Source organism: Coregonus lavaretus, assembly GCF_964263955.1.
Source record: "Coregonus lavaretus genome assembly, chromosome: 17".
Classification (NCBI taxonomy): domain Eukaryota; kingdom Metazoa; phylum Chordata; class Actinopteri; order Salmoniformes; family Salmonidae; genus Coregonus; species Coregonus lavaretus.
In genome coordinates this window covers 1,901,588-1,913,027 of record NC_140004.1, presented here as the reverse complement: position 1 = coordinate 1,913,027, position 11,440 = coordinate 1,901,588, and the positions used below count along the sequence as shown (strand labels likewise).

Sequence of the window (11,440 nt, the reverse complement as noted above, 5' to 3'; positions counted from 1 at the left end):
TAAAAAGATGAGAGAGGCCTGTAATTTTCATCATAGGTACATGTCAACTATGACAGACAAAATGAGAAAGAAAAATCCAGAAAATCACATTGTAGGATTTTTTATGAATTTATTTGCAAATTATGGTGGAAAATAAGTATTTGGTCAATAACAAAAGTTTCTCAATACTTTGTTATATACCCTTTGTTGGCAATGACACAGGTCAAACGTTTTCTGTAAGTCTTCACAAGGTTTTCAAACACTGTTGCTGGTATTTTGGCCCATTCCTCCATGCAGATCTCCTCTAGAGCAGTGATGTTTTGGGGCTGTCGCTGGGCAACACGGACTTTCAACTCCCTCCAAAGATTTTCTATGGGGTTGAGATCTGGAGACTGGCTAGGCCACTCCAGGACCTTGAAATGCTTCTTACGAAGCCAGTCCTTCGTTGCCCGGGCGGTGTGTTTGGGATCATTGTCATGCTGAAAGACCCAGCCACGTTTAATCTTCAATGCCCTTGCTTATGGAAGGAGGTTTTCACTCAAAATCTCATGATACATGGCCCCATTCATTCTTTCCTTTACACGGATAAGTCGTCCTGGTCCCTTTGCAGAAAAACAGCCCCAAAGCATGATGTTTCCACCCCCATGCTTCACAGTAGGTATGGTGTTCTTTGGATGCAACTCAGCATTGTTTGTCCTCCAAACACGACAAGTTGAGTTTTTACCAAAAATTTCTATTTTGGTTTCATCTGACCATATGACATTCTCCCAATCCTCTTCTGGATCATCCAAATGCACTCTAGCAAACTTCAGACGGGCCTGGACATGTACTGGCTTAAGCAGGGGGACACGTCTGGCACTGCAGGATTTGAGTCCCTGGCGGCGTAGTGTGTTACTGATGGTAGGCTTTGTTACTTTGGTCCCAGCTCTCTGCAGGTCATTCACTAGGTCCCCCCGTGTGGTTCTGGGATTTTTGCTCACCGTTCTTGTGATAATTTTGACCCCACGGGGTGAGATCTTGCGTGGAGCCCCAGATCGAGGGAGATTATCAGTGGTCTTGTATGTCTTCCATTTCCTAATAATTGCTCCCACAGTTGATTTCTTCAAACCAAGCTGCTTACCTATTGCAGATTCAGTCTTCCCAGCCTGGTGCAGGTCTACAATTTTGTTTCTGGTGTCCTTTGACAGCTCTTTGGTCTTGGCCATAGTGGAGTTTGGAGTGTGACTGTTTGAGGTTGTGGACAGGTGTCTTTTATACTGATAACAAGTTCAAACAGGTGCCATTAATACAGGTAACGAGTGGAGGACAGAGGAGCCTCTTAAAGAAGAAGTTACAGGTCTGTGAGAGCCAGAAATCTTGCTTGTTTGTAGGTGACCAAATACTTATTTTCCACCATAATTTGCAAATAAATTCATTACAAATCCTACAATGTGATTTTCTGGATTTTTTTTTCTCAATTTGTCTGTCATAGTTGACGTGTACCTATGATGAAAATTACAGTCCTCTCTCATCTTTTTAAGTGGGAGAACTTGCACAGTTGGTGGCTGACTAAATACTTTTTTCCCCACTGTATACCATACATATCTTATGATTTTTTTTTTTAATACAGTACCTCTTGTAAAAAAAATAAAGTACTGTAAATATAACTGTGCATAATGTTTGCCCATACATATTGTTGCGATGCGTGTTAACAGAGGTGCTACGGTAAAGTTGTTGACAAAATTCCAATGACTTACTTTAGTTTTTCAAAGTTTCAACTGACTGGTTAAACCTTGTTAACTGTCATGCGTCAGTGTGTAGCGGTAGGACGGAGTCAGGCGCAGGACACAGAACTTGGTCAACAACGTACTTTAGTTATCACAAGTAAATAAACATATCCTTCACGCAAGGAAGAAAATACCGACTCACAAAGCAAATGACAACAAGACAATGAACAATCACACACAATACCATGATAGAACCAGAGGGTAAAATAGGGAAACAAATTAATGTACATTGGAACCAGGTGTGTGCAATCAAGACAAAACAAGTAGAAAACAGAAACATAGATCCCTCAACAGGGAGGGATCGAGGATGTCCCTCCTAGGAACCCAGCACCGTTCCTCCGGACCGTACCCCTCCCACTCCATGAGATACTGCAGGCCCCCCACCCGACGCCTCGAATCCAGGATGGAACGGACCGAGTACGCCGGAGCCCCCTCGATGTTCAGTGGGGGCGGAGGGACCTCCTGCACCTCAGACTCCTGGAGCGGACCAGCTACCACCGGCCTGAGGAGAGACACATGGAACGAGGGGTTAATACGGTAATCAGGAGGGAGCTGTAACCTATAACAAACCTTGTTCAATCTCCCCAGGACTTTAAATGGCCCCACAAACCGCCGACCCAGCTTCCGGCAGGGCAGGCGAAGGGGCAGGTTTCGGGTCGAGAGCCAGACCCGGTCCCCCGGTGCATACTTCGGGGCCTCACTGCCGTGGCGGTCGGCTGATAACCTAGTACACACTAAAATGGAGACACGTCAGTAGAGGAGTGGCGGAGGGAGTTTTGGGTTATCTCTGCCCATGGGGATGTACACCAACCAATCCCCCGGCCGGTCCTGGCAATAGGACCTCAGAAACCTACCCACATCCTGGTTTACTCTCTCCACCTGCCCATTACTCTCGGGGTGAAACCCTGAGGTCAGGCTGATCGAGACCCCCAGATGGTCCATGAACGCCCTCCAGACCTTTGATGTGAACTGGGGACACTATATCCTCAGGTACCCCGTAGTGCCGGAAGACGTGAGTAAACAGGGCCTCCGCAGTCTGTAGGGCCATAGGGAGACCGGGCAAAGGAATGAGACGGCAGGACTTAGAAAACCGATCCACAACGACTAAGATCGTAGTATTCCCTTGTGACGGGGGGAGGTCCATAACAAAATCCACGATAGATGTGACCACGGCCATTGTGGAACGGGTAGGGGTTGTAATTTCCCTCTGAGCAGGTGTCTAGGTGCCTTGCACTGGGTACACACTGAGCAGGAGGAAACATAAACCCTCACATCCTTCGCTAAAGTAGGCCACCAGTACTTCCCACTAAGACAGCGCACTGTCCGACCGATGCCAGGATGACCAGAAGAGGGTGACATATGAGCCCAATAGATCAATCGATCGTGAACATCAGACGGAACGTACACACGACCCACTGGACACTGGGGGGGAGTGGGCTCCGTGCGTAACGCCCGCTCGATGTCCGCGTCAACCTCCCATACCACCGGTGCCACCAGACAAGAAGCCGGAAGACGGGAGCCGAGGTGAAGAAGTGCGCCCCGTGCAATGACTCCGTCATACTAGCAATGAGAGGTCCACTGATAACTGTACTTCACCGTTATCTGATTGAGACCTTGATAGTCAATGCACGGGCGTAAACCTCCATCCTTCTTCTTCACAAAAAAGAAACTCGAGGAGGCAGGGGAAGTGGAAGGCCGAATGTATCCCTGTCCCAGAGATTCGGAGACATATGTTTCCATACCCGCCGTCTCTTCCTGTGACAGAGGATACACGTGACTCCGAGGAAGTGCAGCGCCCTCCCGGAGATTTATCGCACAATCCCCCTGTCGATGGGGTGGTAATTGAGTCGCCTTCCTTTTACAGAAGGCGAGAGCCAAATCGGCATATTCGGGAGGAATGTGCATAGAGGAGACCTGGTTTGGACTCGCCACCGTAGTTGCACCTACACACCTCCCCGAGCACTGACGAGACCATCCTTTGAGAGCCCTCTGTTGCCACGAAATATTGAGGTAATGAGAGGCTAACCAGGGAAGCCCCAACACCGCAGGAGAATCGATCAGGAAGAGACTAATTCTCTCCTCATGACCCTCCTGCGTTTTCATCCAGAGTGGAGCTGTGACCTCCCTAATCAGGCCTGACCCTAAAGGGTGACTATCTAAGGCATGTGCAGGGAAGGGCCATCAACAGGCACAATAGGGATCCCTAATCTATGAGCAAATAGACGGTCCATAAAATTCCCAGCTGCGCCTGAATCTACGAGCGCCTTATGCTGCCAAGGTCCTGAAGTCCAGTGCGAAGTCCTGTGCGCTCCTCTTCCCCTGTCTGAGGTGGAACAACCGTTCCCCCGCCGCTCTCCCCCCCCTTGTGGATGATCAAATACCGCCCGGAAACGGCGGGTGAAATCCTCATAGCGCACCGATGCCGCGTCTATACTTCCCCACTCAGCGTTGGCCCACTCGAGCGCTGTCCCCGACAGACAGGAGATGAGGGCGGACACGCTCTCGTATCCCGAGGGAGCCGGGTGGTTGGTTGCCAGGTAGAGCTCCACCTGGAGCAGAAACCCCTGGCACCCGGCAGATGTTCCATCATATGCCCTCGGGAGCGAGAGCCGAATCCCACTGGATCCAGGTGGTGAAGGGGTGGACAGCGATGTGGGGGGATTTGTAGTGGGAGGAGGTGTAGGATAACCCCCCCTCTCCCATCGCTCCATAGTCTGTACCACTCTATCCATGGCTGTGCCAAGAGTCTGTAGCATGGACGAGTGCTGCTGGATGCGTTCACCGATCCTGGAGGAATGGATGTACCTGCTGACTCCATAACGGCTGCGTGATTCTGTCATGCGTCAGTGTGTAGCGGTAGGACGGAGTCAGGCGCAGGACACAGAACTTGGTCAACGACTTACTTTACTTATCACAAGTAAATAAACATATCCTCCACGCAGGGAAGAAAATACCGACTTACAAAGCAAATGACAACAAGACAACGTACAATCACGCACAACACCATGAGAGAACCAGAGGGTAAAATAGGGAAACAAATTAACGTACATTGGAACCTGGTGTGTGCAATCAAGACAAAACAAGTAGAAAACAGAAACATGGATTGGTGGCAGCTAGTACTCCAGTAACGACGAACGCCGAAGCCTGCCCGAGCAAGGAGGAGGAGCAGCCTCGGCTGAGTTCGTGACATTAACTGAAGCATGTTTTTGACATGGGTTAGTGATTCAAAAGGCACCATGGGAAATATACAAAATAGGCATTACACCATACAGTGTTAAAACAACACCCAACATGACTTACTGTGACAGTGTTTTTGTTCAACACTAATAGGAGTTTACTCTAGATCAACTTTAGTGTTGAATATAATTAACATTGTGAGTGTTAATTACCCCATAGTGTTAAATTTGAGTAACACTGGCAAGTGTAATGCAGTGGTCATTTTTTACACTACAGAGTGTTACATTAACACATCAAATGTAACACTATAATCAGAGTACTTTTTACATTCTGTAGAGTGGGACCATACGTACTCTGAGAGTATTGGTTTAACACTGCAAAATGTACTGTGATGTGTAACCGGCATCACTGTGCAGCTAACAGTATCACTGACTTCACTATACCTGTCCATACCACAACTCAAACTATTTTATCCTTTGCTCGTAAACACACATGACCACATATGCATTATATATTTTATGGTCACAATAAACAAACAGTAACTTATGAACGTTTAATGAAGCCTTCATAAGCCCTTTAAAGGCCTGAAACATTTATAGGAAAATACTAAACAATATAAAGGGTAATATACTGTAAGCTATATGCCATTTTGGCAAAGCAAAAGATGCAAAGACCTATTTTATTACCCTTATGGTCGACATTAGCTTCAAAATTAGCTTCATTAAGCTTTATAACTTTGTTTGAAGTGTAACCTTTTTTAAATAAATAAATACAATCAACTGTAAATTGATGTCAATCTTGGAGAAAAAAATTGCACCAGCAAGCTTGAAAGACTTTGAAGGAAATATTGAAAGGTTTAGTTTGTGGTTTCGATTTCTCTAAATACTATTGAAATGTTTATGAAAAGTAAATATGTTTTGTTTATAAGAATAGCCAGTCCAGCTGGAGATATGCATTCCATTGGAATGCAGTGTACCTTTAAAAACAAAATCAATATTGATTGAGCAAGTTGAATTAAGATGTCACTTTGGAAATGATATGTTAGAGCCAACATCCAAAATCCTAATGTAACCCCTAGATATAGGATTGTCGAGGGCTTGACAGCTGCTGGAAACGTTCCATGTGAAGTGAACGGTAAGTTGTTCAATGTATTGCTTTGGCCAACCCTTATCTCATATACAGTATGCACTAATAACCCTTATCTCATATATACACTAAGGGCAGTATAAAAGCTCTAGAGGCTTCCACAGTGTGCCCTGTATCACCGGCTTGCTCACTCTCTCCTCACATCCACACACACTCCTGTCGTGGCAGTAGGTACTGTCACCATGGCCCTGAAAAAGTGGAACCCAAGAATGTCGAGCATAAGAAACCAGAAGAAGAAAGAAAAGACCAAGGCAGATCCAGGAAAGGCCCCTGAGCCTGAGCCTCCCAGGGAGCCTGAGGTGGACCTCAAGATCATAATTCTAGATTTCACACAGGACCAGATTGAGGAGTTCAAGGAGACCCCAATGGGCGAGATGAAGATCAGGTACGCCTGTGCGGAGACCTGATGCGGCCTTGGGTCATAACCCCACCAATGCTGATGTGCTGACGCTGCTGGGCAAGCCCAAGACTGAGAAGATGAACGCCAAGCTTGTGGACTTTGAGACCTTCCTGCCCATGCTGCAGCACATCTCCTGCACCAAGGAGACAGGGACCTTTGAGGACTTTGTGGAGGGCATGAGAGCCTTCGACAAAGAGGGCAACGGCACGATGATGGGGGCCGAGCTCAGGCACATTCTGGTTACCCTTGGGGAGAAGCTGATGGAGAGTGAAGTGGACCAACTCATGGTCTGACAAGAGGACTCAAGTGGCCACATCAACTACACAGAATTTGTCAAACACTGCTCTTTCTTGAGTCACATCCCTAGTTTCATTTTCCTCATTACAAACTCTGCTTTACCATTGCCTGGCTCAAAGAACTGAATGGAACAGGTATTGCCCTTTCTATCTGTATCCTGAACAATGTTGATTGCTAAATAAAGTCATGCCCATCATTCTAGTTGTGTTGAGTCATTTTAGGAGATATACTGTATAAAAAGCAATGATACAAGTCTCCATACTGGGCTAGATTTGGTGATATAAGGTCATTTCTGGCATTAAATCGGCTTTTGCTAAGTCGGTTAACATACTGTCAGAATGTGCCTCCGGTAAAGTCGAGCTGTTGAAAACCCAATTAGCTTCTGATTCAAAACAAAACAAAATAAAAACACAGTGCATTTGGAAAGTATTCAGACCCCTTGATTTTTTCCACATTGTGTACGTTACAGCCTTATTCTAAAATTGATTAAAGAAAAAAAATGTCCTCAATCTACACACAATACCCCATAATGACAAAGCGAAAACAGGTTTTTAGAAATGTTAGCAAATTTATAAAAAATAAGAAACAGAAATACCTTATTTGCATGTATTCAGACCCTTTGCTATAAGACTTGAAATTGAACTCAGGTGCATCCTGTTTCCATTGATCATCCTTGAGATGTTTCTACAACTTGATTGGAGTCCACCTGTGGTAAATTCAATTGATTGGACATGATTTGGAAAGGCACACACATGTCTATATAAGGTCGCACAGTTGATAGTGCATGTCAGAGCAAAAACCAAGCCATGAGGTCGAAGGAATTGTCCGTAGAGCTCCGAGACAGGAGGCACAGATCTGAGGAAGGGTACCAAAACATTTATACAGCATTGAAGGTCCCCAAGAACATAGTGGCCTCCATCATTCTTAAATGGATGAGGTTTGGAATCACCAAGACTCTTCCTAGAGCTGTCCGCCTGGCCAAACTGAGCAATTGGGGGAGAAGGGCCTTGGTCAGGGAGGTGACCAACAACCCAATGGTCACCCTGACAGAACTCCATAGTTCCTCTGTGGAGATGGGAGAACCTTCCAGAAGGACAACCATCTTTGCAGCACTCCACCAATCAGGCCTTCATGGTAGAGTGGCCAGACGGAAGCCACTCCTGAGTAAAGGCACGAAAGCCCACTTGGAGTTTTCCAAAAGGCACCTAAAGGACTCAGACCATGAGAAACAAGATTCTGTGGTCTGATGAAACCAGGATTGAACTCTTTGGCCTTAATGCAAAGCTTCACGTCTGGAGGAAACCTAGCACCATCCATATGGTGAAGCATGGTGGTGGCAGCATCATGCTGTGGGGATGTTTTTCAGCGGCAGGGACTGGGAGACTAGTCAGGATCAAGGGAAAGATGAATGGAGCAAAGTACAGAGATCCTTGATGAAAACCTGCTCCAGAGCGCTCAGGACCTCAGACTGGGGCAAAGGTTCACCTTCCAACAGGACAATGACACTAAGTTCACAGCCAAGACAACACAGGAGTGGCTTCGGGATAAGTCTCTGAATGGTCCTCTGTAGCTCAGCTGGTAGAGCATGGCGCTTGTAACGCCAAGGTAGTGGGTTCGATCCTCGGGACCACCCATACACAAAAATGTATGCACGCATGACTGTAAGTCGCTTTGGATAAAAGCGTCTGCTAAATGGCATATATATATATATATATACAAAATGCTTTTCATAAGCATTTTAGTTCTGTATAGAGCAAGTTTTTACATAAACAACTTACAAGTGCAATTTAAACATGCATTAGTTCAAGAAATCGTGTGTTGAAAAGGGAGAAGCAAGGGTGCATCCCAATAATATCTTATTTCTGCCGAAGTGTGCACTTGTTCAATTTCCTTCATGGATTTGAAAAGGAAATGACTGGTATATGGAAACTACCTTTAGCCCATGCCAACACCAATCGAAATCTTTAAAATTTGTGGGGAGTAGTGAACGAGTGCACACTTCAGGAGGATGAAGAGATCATTGTGATGCGCACCCCATGAGTGCACCACCACAGCAATATTGTGCAAAGCTGTCATCAAGGCAACGGTTGGGTATTTGAAGAATCTCAAATATAAAATATATTTTAATTTGTGTAAAACTTTTTTGGTTACTACATGATTCCATGTGTTATTTCATAGTTTTGATGTCTTCACTATCATTCTAAAATGTAGAAAATAGTAGAAAATAAATAAAAACCCTTGAATGAGTAGGTGTGTCCAAACCTTAGACTGGTAGTATATACTACATGGCAGGACCTGGTCAATGACCTGAAGAGAGCTGGGACCACAGTCTCAAAGAAAACCATTAGTAACACACTACGCCGTCATGGATTAAAATCCTGCAGCGCACGCAAGGTCCCCCTGCTCAAGCCAGCGCATGTCCAGGCCCGTCTGAAGTTTGCCATTGACCATCTGGATGATCCAGAGGAGGAATGGGAGAAGGTCATGTGGTCTGATGAGACAAAAATAGAGTTTTTTGGTCTAAACGCCACTCGCCGTGTTTGGAGGAAGAAGAAGGATGAGTACAACCCCAAGAACACCATCCCAACCGTGAAGCATGAATGTGGAAACATCATTCTTTGGGGATGCTTTTCTGCAAAGGGGACAGGACGACTGCACCGTATTGAGGGGAGGATGGATGGGGCCATGTATCGCGAGATCTTGGCCAACAACCTCCTTCCCTCAGTAAGAGCATTGAAGATGGGTCGTGGCTGGGTCTTCCAGCATGACAACCAACCCGAAACACACAGCCAGGGCAACTAAGGAGTGGTTCCGTAAGAAGCATCTCAAGGTCCTGGAGAGGCCTAGCCAGTCTCCAGACCTGAACCCAATAGAAAATCTTTGGAGGGAGCTGAAAGTCCGTATTGCCCAGAGACAGCTCCGAAACCTGAAGGATCTGGAGAAGGTCTGTATGGAGGAGTGGGCCAAAATCCCTGCTGCAGTGTGTGCAAACCTGGTCAAGACCTACAGGAAACGTATGATCTCTGTAATTGCAAACAAAGGTTTCTGTACCAAATATTAAGTTCTGCTTTTCTGATGTATCAAATACTTATGTCACGCAATAAAATGCAAATTAATTACTTAAAAATCATACAATGTGATTTTCTGGATTTTTGTTTTAGATTCAGTCTCTCACAGTTGAAGTGTACCTATGATAAAAATTACAGACCTCTACATGCTTTGTAAGTAGGAAAACCTGCAAAATTGGCAGTGTATCAAATACTTGTTCTCCCCACTGTATATATTTATAGATATGTGTTGTTTATTTGATGTATTGATGCAGTACTCACCCCCTCCTAAAATAAAGGTGGAATAAAATAAGTAATAGTAAACAGGGGTTCTAACAGATTTTATTTATTCCTCAATAGTGGTAAACTTTAACCTGTGGGAGCCCACATTTAAGTCCTCCATCCCCCACTCATTCAAATGTAGGAACTGGGTTCTACAGTTTGACCCCACTGCTGTCTCTGGCTCCACACCCACCCCGCCCGGCCATCTAGATCTGTGAAGTTAGTGTATTTTCTGTAGGGAAGCTAATGATCCATCACGTATGACATTCCTGGGAGTGTGTAAACTTTAATTTTTTATTACAATAGCATTTTTGTATGTTCTCTATAGTTATGTACTTGAAAATGCATCAATTGACCAAGTTGGCCACTTGGGTACATTTGGGCAAACTTGTGAGGGAGACTTCATAAAAAAATATGTAGTTTTGTCATTCTTCAATGTATCAGTCTGAAACTTTGCACAGACACTGCTTCCATCTTGTGGACAACATTTAAATTACATATCATGTCCTACATCACTGTTTGGCCTTTCCTTTGCATTTCAAAGATGATGAAGAAAAAATAATAATTTGAAAACGCATGTTTTTTTGTTTGTTTTATCTTTTACCAGATCTAATGTGTTATATTCTCCTAAATTAATTTCACATTTCCACAAACTTCAAATAGTATCAAGAATATGCATATCCTTGCTTCAGGTCCTGAGCTACAGGCAGTTAGATTTAGGTATGTCATTTTAGGCGGAAATTGAGATGAAGGGTCCGATCTTTAAGAGGATAACTACAGTGACTATAGTTCTACATACGGAGGAGGGTATTGCGAAACAGTACAAAACATCAACCTTGCTCATGGCCAAACAGGATGGGCCATGTCAATTAAAATTACTGTACAAAAATACAAAGGGACATTTTGGCTCCGGTTCAAACATTTGGCCTGAGGTCTTAATAGAGTTTCAGATTGCTATAAATGAAATTAAGCTATTGAGGTGAGATTTTAGGCATGTCGACCTGTTATGGATCTGCTATTTCTTGTCCTGGAATCCTGCTTAACTGTTAGGTTAAAGTCTGCTTGAAAGAGCCGCTAACCTAGCTAAGCTGCTAACGTTAGCCATCAAGCTAACAAAGTTAGTCCCAGATTAGTTTTCCAATGGAGCCCTCTTTGTCTGGAGAAGTAAATTAACTGTTCCAGCGCTGTAGGACCTGTATCTATTACGCTTTGTTTCGGGACAAACTGGATCACTCAGAGTTCCAATGCGGCAATTGTTTGCTTGCTGAGGATTATAGGCTTGAGGTGGCTTCCTTGATCATGCAGGTAACCAGCCTACGTAAGAAAGTGGGTAAAATGCAGTGTGG

The 11,440-nt window shown here is 44.8% G+C and overlaps 1 pseudogene across 1 annotated transcript; it reads left to right on the top strand.

Moving 5' to 3' along the window:
• Positions 1-4,499: 4,499 nt before the first annotated feature.
• LOC311145007 (myosin light polypeptide 6-like) lies at positions 4,500-6,890 on the top strand (annotated as a pseudogene). The gene is made up of 2 exons: positions 4,500-4,546; positions 6,240-6,890. The product of its transcript is annotated as a myosin light polypeptide 6-like (transcript).
• The last annotated feature ends 4,550 nt before the right edge of the window (positions 6,891-11,440 follow it).